Here is a 7051-nt window from a genome sequence, read left to right as displayed (position 1 = left end):
TGCATCCAGGTTCCGTCCAGTTTGTGCCTGGCCCTAGAAAAAGGACGAGGGCCTCAGGGCCTTGGCAGACCATGGCATGGCCAACCAGGGTCTAAGCCAAGGACCTACGGTGGGCCTACACATAGGGCATAAGCCTCTGCACCCAGTCCAGGAAGGGCTACGATGCGCACATTCATAAAAAATAAAATAGGGGGAGATGTTGGGAGCCGCGTCTGTGATAGCTCGCCTTGCGCGGCGGACGTGAGGCCTGTGGTAAAGAGCAAAGCCTGAGGTAGATTACCCCTCCCATCGAATATGTTAGTTTCCTGCTTACCGCGTAAACAACCCGCTCAACAATATAGTCTGCCTGGCAACTGATGATGTTAGCCAATCAGCTTGCCTTGCTTACTTTAACATGATTGGACACTGTACCCGTATATATACCGGTGCCACCCCTGGGCGGAAGTAGAAGCCAGGTAGAAGCCCAGAAATAAAAGCCCAAAAGGAGCCGCGGAGAGCGGACCGGTAGAGGCTTTGGGGCAGACTGAAGCACAAAAGGAGCCGCGGGGAGCGGACCAGAGGAGGCTTCAGCTGGGAGAACCCAGGGCAGGCTGTACGGAGAAGGAAAATAAAAAGAAAAGGTTGTCCACTACCAGACTTTGTCGTGTGTCCTTCCTGCCGGCCGGGAGCGGACATCGACAGGCTGTTTTTTGTTTTTTGGTTTTGTTGTTGTTGTTGTTGTTGTTGTTGTTGTTGTTGTTGTGCTTTAATGTTCCCAGCCAAATGAAGCGTACCCCCGGGTGCACCGGGGCCACCACCGTCTCAGCCTGTGGTTGTGCTTTCCCCTCACCCTCATTTGGTGGTTTCAGAAATCACCAGAATTACAAAAATAACCACTACAAATTATCTGTATCTGGCATATAAAAACTGAGCAAAAAGTATCTCAGCAGTTGTTACCTTGAAAAAAAAATCTCAGAAAAAATACACCATAGGTTTAATAGGTTTCTTAAAAATTAAATAGTGAAATACCAACTAAATTATATGCATCATTACAGTACAAGTGAATAAGGCAAAAATATCCAGTCCTCAGGTTCTCGGCTGGGGACGTCCACGCAGGCCAGGATGTGATGTCCGGGCTTCCTTCTCCCGGTGTCCTGGTCAGGGCCGCAGGAGGCTTAGAGGGCCAGGCGAATGCAGAGGGGCAGCCCGGGGAGACGCGGGGCTCCTTCCCAGGACAGAGGGCGAGGGCTGTGTTTTATTGCTTGCCGATTCAGGTCTTCTCTGAGTCTCCCCGCGAGGGTCCTGGGCGGAGGCAGAAGGCCGACCCCGCTGGGTTGATCCGTGAGTCCCCCGAAGAGTCGGCCACGCAGTGCGAGCTTCCGAGCGGCCCTGTGAAATGAACGCTTTTGCGGACTGAGGGCAGGCAGTAGTAGGCCGGCTCCCGGTGTCTGGGCGGCGCTGGCGCTGGAGGGCTACTGTTTGCTGTGAGCACTGTGTGGGTGACCCGGCTGCGCTCCCGCTTATCCGCCCCTTCTTTGCACTCCAAGTCTGAAGAGTTCTTCTCCTTGTCTTTGCTCGATTTTCTGTTGCTTTGCCCGAGCTCCCTGAAGACGGGAAAACATCATCAGCCCCGCTGCGCTGGTCCACATCTTCCTTCATCTCCCCTTCAGTGATTACTTTTCCTTCCTGGACCTCTTGAATGACCTCTTCAGGAAGGATGAAGTTCCCTTCTGGACTGGGGAAGGAAAGAATCTCAGACTCAGGCAGCGTCTGCATGTCATACGTGGTGCTCAGATGGCCCCACATGACCTTGGATGGAGCCTGCCGCCCGATGTTCTGGCTGAGCTTGTCCCGGATGGATCATGGGGAAGCGCCGGTTCACATCGACGGCCTGTGGTCCAGCATGGCGTGGAAGAGGCACACCCCGCCTCGGGGCTCCACACCACCGGCCCCTTACGGCCCAGGGCGCTCCCACGGCCCACTCGGCCTCCCCCGTGGCCGCCCGCGAGCGAGGAGCGCCCAGCGCTGACTTAGGCTGTATCTTTAAATAGATGGCAATGGCATTATTGTATGTGTTCCCCACATATACAAGTCAGAATTTAAGCGTCTTTTCGAGTAAGCAAGCTTTTATTTACTGGCTGTTAAACAATGAATTGAGAAGCCAAGATACCATTATTGAACATGGATCGCATGCAAAGCATTGAGAAAGATTTTTTTCTGACTTCCCAGTACTAGCACTGCGGCTGCCCATCTAGGGAAAGGACCTAGGAAAGCCTGGGATTCTTCCTTCCACCCATGTGGTGAAGCAGTAAATTGACACAACCTCAGTGCATGGCAGTTAACGCGTTGTCTCTTCAAGGCTACTTGTACTGGTTACAATAAATGTTTCCAAACTAAAAGAGAACATCGGTCTTGGGACTGTCAGGAGGCATAGGGAGATACTCAGGACCAAGTATATCTAGTGCGTGTGTGGCTTCCTGACAAGAGAATCAGTACTGACCACCCGGAGAGCTGGGAGTCACAGGCTAATCTGACAAGGTGTCTAAGTTTCATTCTGGTTCAACTGTTGTTTTTGAGCAGAGAATTAAAATGATCTATAATCAATTTCCATGTGGCCATTACTTGCTTAATTGTAAACCTGTGCCATTGGATAAGCTTTCAATTCCCATAATCCTCAGTTTCTTCATTTATAAAGTGGGGACCACGCAGGCAGAGGCTTTGTTTAGCCTTCAGAGTAAGGACTTTAAGATCCTAGCACAGAATGTGAAACACAGGGAGCGCTTGACAAATGGTAGTTACTATGTTTCATTTTATGAGTTGAGACTTAATTCGTTCTGGAGTCATAATATCTCTGACTAGAAAGGACCCTCAAGGTCTTCCAGTCCAACCTTGTCTCTCTAGCACCCAGCCAAGCAGGCGTGTCTGTGCAGGACAGCTTCCAAGATATTCAACATTTGACATAAAATTCTTCCATCAGGATCATTGCCAATAAAAGAGAGAAGGAAGGAAAGTGGTGTGAATGCACATTTTCCAAAATGAGCCGAATGTATGAAAATTTGACCTGATTTTTCTTGCATGATTGGATTTCTATGCACAGAAGTATTGCTGTTATCTACAGGAACAGAATGGAAACTCCACGCTAAGGTGACACTTTCTGAAAGGCACTTTGAAAACAACCCCCCGCCCAAATCTCTTATAAGCCACAGCTGTTGAAATCCAGAGGTCCCCAGTAGGTAGCACAGATTTCTTTCCAACATAACTAATAAATGAGAGGCTGCTCTGAAAACCTCGGCATGCACCACTTAAGCCTGGGAGCTGCACAGTGACACTCAGCTGAAGCCTGGCACCGGCGGAGATTATCATTGAAGCACGAAAGCTTACGCCAGGAATCACAACATCGCCACCTGCATCCTGGCTGGGAATCACGGGCCTGCCAGAAGAGTCAGCACAGCCTGCTTTACCCTTTCCCAGCGCTGGCGGCTGGAGGACACCACCAGACATCAGCTCCGCCTGCCACCTGCAACATGACCTTGTTTCCTGAGTCACCGCCTTCCCCGGGCCTCAAAAAGTTCATTTGCCAAGTGGTGACAATCACAAGCACCTGTCTTCCTCGCTGGATTATTAAGGGTTTTAATGAATTTTATTTTCATAAAGTGCTTTCACATCCTTGACAGAATATTGCTACTCGGGGGAAGGAAAAGACCATTACAATTATTGACCTCAGAGCCAAAAAGAGAAATACTTTTGTACTAATGAGGTGGTGGGATCTCACATTTATACATTACTTTTAATCAACATATAAAAAAAGTTTAAACTCACAGATTTGAGATACGAATTTATGTTACCATTGCTTTCTCCAAGAGGCAATGTGCTTCAGTTCTCTAGTCACAGTAGAGAATTGGTCTAATGATCCTACCACAGATGGCCGGAGCTGGCCCCTGATTCTCTGCTCATTAGACAGCCCTCCCTTTGACCAACAGACTTCTCATTGTAAGGCAGCCTGGGTCTCAGCTGATGTCAAAAGCCCCATTCTATCCTGGATAGATTGTTCTCATAAATGATGCCCACACACATTCTGCTGCAGACAAGGGCAGACCTAGCTCTGCAGATGTCACTGCCACTGCCACTGTCACTTTTCCCCATCACACAAACTTGGGTCTCTTTCCAGAGACTCGCACAAAGCTCGATTCAGAGTTCCCCTGTGACTGATGCACACTTGGCCTGCAGATGGACAGAAAAGGAGAGAAAGGCATCCCACTGTTTCCCCACACTTGCTAGGAAAGCTTGGGAATTCCTGGCTTCTTTGCTGGCTTCAACTCTGGCTGAAAAACAAAAAATTGCCAATGGTTCCATTCAGTCTATGAAACTGGGTTATTGCAACTCTGGGAGGGAAACCATCAATGCACAAAAGTCAGGAAACCCATGATTGCCATTCCCACACCCCAGCAAGACTTTCCACACATAGGTGACCCTTGTCCCTTCTCAAGCGTTGAACTAAATCATTGCCAATGTGCCAAGCCACAGGAAAAACCATCTTGGGCATATGTCAACCTCAAAGAATTAAGCCAAGGGAAAAATTACCTCTGCAGCCAGCACTGCTTAAACTCTTGAAAAATATTCATTTATTTTTGCATCAACTTTTTAACAAGGTATCACATAATTACTGAAAAGTACACAAAAGGTCAGGGAGGAGTCCAGTGAATTTTTATAGCACAGATACATTTTGAAATCAGTTCTCAGTCAAGAAATAGCATCACCAGCACTAAGAAGCCCAGTTCCTAATACAACGGTAAAATCTGATTGTAAAAATGAACAGGAGGATGTGATATAAAGGGATACCAACCCTGGAGGAAGCCAGCGCAACAAAGGATATGGGTGTTCCAGAAGATTCCACAGAGAAGGATGGGTTTTCCTGTAGGCAGACAATCTGGGTAGAGAGGACACATCTATCGGACATACCTGATCCAGCACACCATGAGAAGCCCTGACAAGAGGTCAGTGCTGGGCCCACAGCAAGTCCCCTGAGTGTGAGAATTTGGTGTCAGGCCTGGCTTCAGAAATGTAAACACTTGCTGGGAGATTCTGAGGCACATCCCAGGGTGAGAACAGTTTTTTCACACTGTTATTCACATTCCTCTTTCAATAAATACTTTCAAGTCCTTTCCCTCTGGCAGATAAAAGTCTCACATGAAGGAGACTCAGGAGAGTTTCTTCTTCCCCTGTTGTTTTAGCTGGGCTGATCCTGCCTCCTCGAGTGCCATTGGTTCCAGATACCCACAGAGTTACTCAGAAATAAAGGCTCTGCCTCTTCATCTTCAGAGATCAATTCATTTTGTCCATCACTCCAGGGTGTGTGTGTGTGTGTGTGTGTGTGTGTGTGTGTGTGTGTGTGTTTAATGCTCTCTTCTACACGTCGTGCAAGATGCAGACCAAACTGTCCTACTCCACGTGCATTTCCTGGCTGAGCCCTCATCTCTGCCTCCTTTTATCCTATCAATGGTTTCCTCTGACTCTTACATCAGAACCACCCTTCGCAATTCTTGCTCCACCAAATGCACTAAGTTTCTGTCTTCCTGTTTCAGCATTCTCAGAGCCTGGACTAGAACTTCAGACATGCTGAATAATAAATCATAGATGAATGAGAGGATAGGTGGATACTTGGAAATGCGTCATAAAGTGCAAACTGTCTCTTTCCACTCACTCTATATCTATCACACACTACCAGCTGCTTGGAACTCAGACTTCCCTTTTTCCCTAGGCCCTATCTCACTTTCCAAGTATGCTGGTAATTCTTTGCCATCTCAAAAGCAACTAGAAACACCACACCTTGCCTATTGAATTGCTGGCAAGATTTTGTCTGTTTTAGTATCATTATTTCTCAGACTCACTTCTAAAACCAAACACTGCCTCTCTCTCTTTCTTCCACTCAAAAGCAAATGTGGATCAATTGTTTTATTAAATGTGCACATTTTCCTTGGAAAAAAAGACGTCTATAAAGTATGCCTGCAAACAGCGGCATCAAGGTAACTCCACATCCTCATCATCAATCAGCTGTTCAGCTCCTGCCGGGTGTCTACACAGCAGCTGATCTCTTGAGAAGGATAAACTGCATGCAGCCTAAACAGCAGTGGTGAACTGAGATCTCTATTCACAAAGTTTCAATCTGTATAAAACAGCTGATTTCCCCAATGGGGGAAATGCATCACAATCACAGTATATGATACATTTCACAGTATATGATACATTTCCCACAATACTGGTATATGATACATTTCCCACATTTTTTCACAGACAGATAGTAAAAGCATAGTCAAAATAAGGCACAGGGACACATGAAGAACATAGAATAAAAATCGTAAAGGTGAGAGAAAGTAGGAATTAATCTACTGGAGATAGTGATATTAACTATGATATTCCTTCCCATGGGAAATCAGTGTGGGAAGGCTTGAAATATATAAATAGCATCATTAATAATGTGTCATACACAGTCAGTGAAGCCAAGTTCCTGACATTCAGCACGCTGGTGTTCTGCAGTGTGTGGGTCACCTTTCTTCTGGTGTCCCACAGCACCAAGGTGAAGGTCGTGGTGGCCATGGAGTTCTCCATCTTGGCCTCCAGTGTAGAGCTGTTGGGCTCATCTTTGTTCCAAAGTGCTACATTATTTTGTTGAAGCCAGAGAGAAATTCCCTGCATGGTTTTAGAGATGAAACACATTCTGAGAGACACAAGGCTTCTTAAGGTATAAAAATACGTATTTCTCCTGAATCAGAGAGAGAGACTGAGGTAATTCCACAGCATTGTGCAATCAGGTATCACAATATTGTGTTTATTTCAATGACAAATGATTCTTCTTTCTCTAAGTCTCTATGTCTATCTGTTATAATCTTGTTTTAATTTTAAATAGTTTTAGATATGAATAAGAGCAATAGAACAGATATCAGGATATCAGCGTTAATTTTCTGATTTTAATTGTTGTGGTTCTGTAAAAAAATGTCTCTGTTTTTAGAGAACACACCTTGACGTATGTGGGAATAAAGGAGCCGTGTCACACACATTGAAGTTATCCTCCCGT

The 7051-nt window shown here is 46.3% G+C and overlaps 1 pseudogene; it reads right to left on the bottom strand.

Annotated features, from left to right (window-relative positions):
- Positions 1-1249: 1249 nt before the first annotated feature.
- Positions 1250-6585, bottom strand: LOC100727367 (MRG/MORF4L-binding protein-like; annotated as a pseudogene).
- Between the last annotated feature and the right edge of the window lie 466 nt (positions 6586-7051).

The sequence above is a fragment of the Cavia porcellus genome, unplaced genomic scaffold (genome assembly GCF_034190915.1).
Source record: "Cavia porcellus strain 051 isolate PalLab524CR breed Dunkin Hartley unplaced genomic scaffold, mCavPor4.1 scaffold_11, whole genome shotgun sequence".
NCBI lineage: Eukaryota > Metazoa > Chordata > Mammalia > Rodentia > Caviidae > Cavia > Cavia porcellus.
Note: the sequence above shows the minus strand (reverse complement) of the source record. Positions and strands in the feature narration are given on the sequence as shown.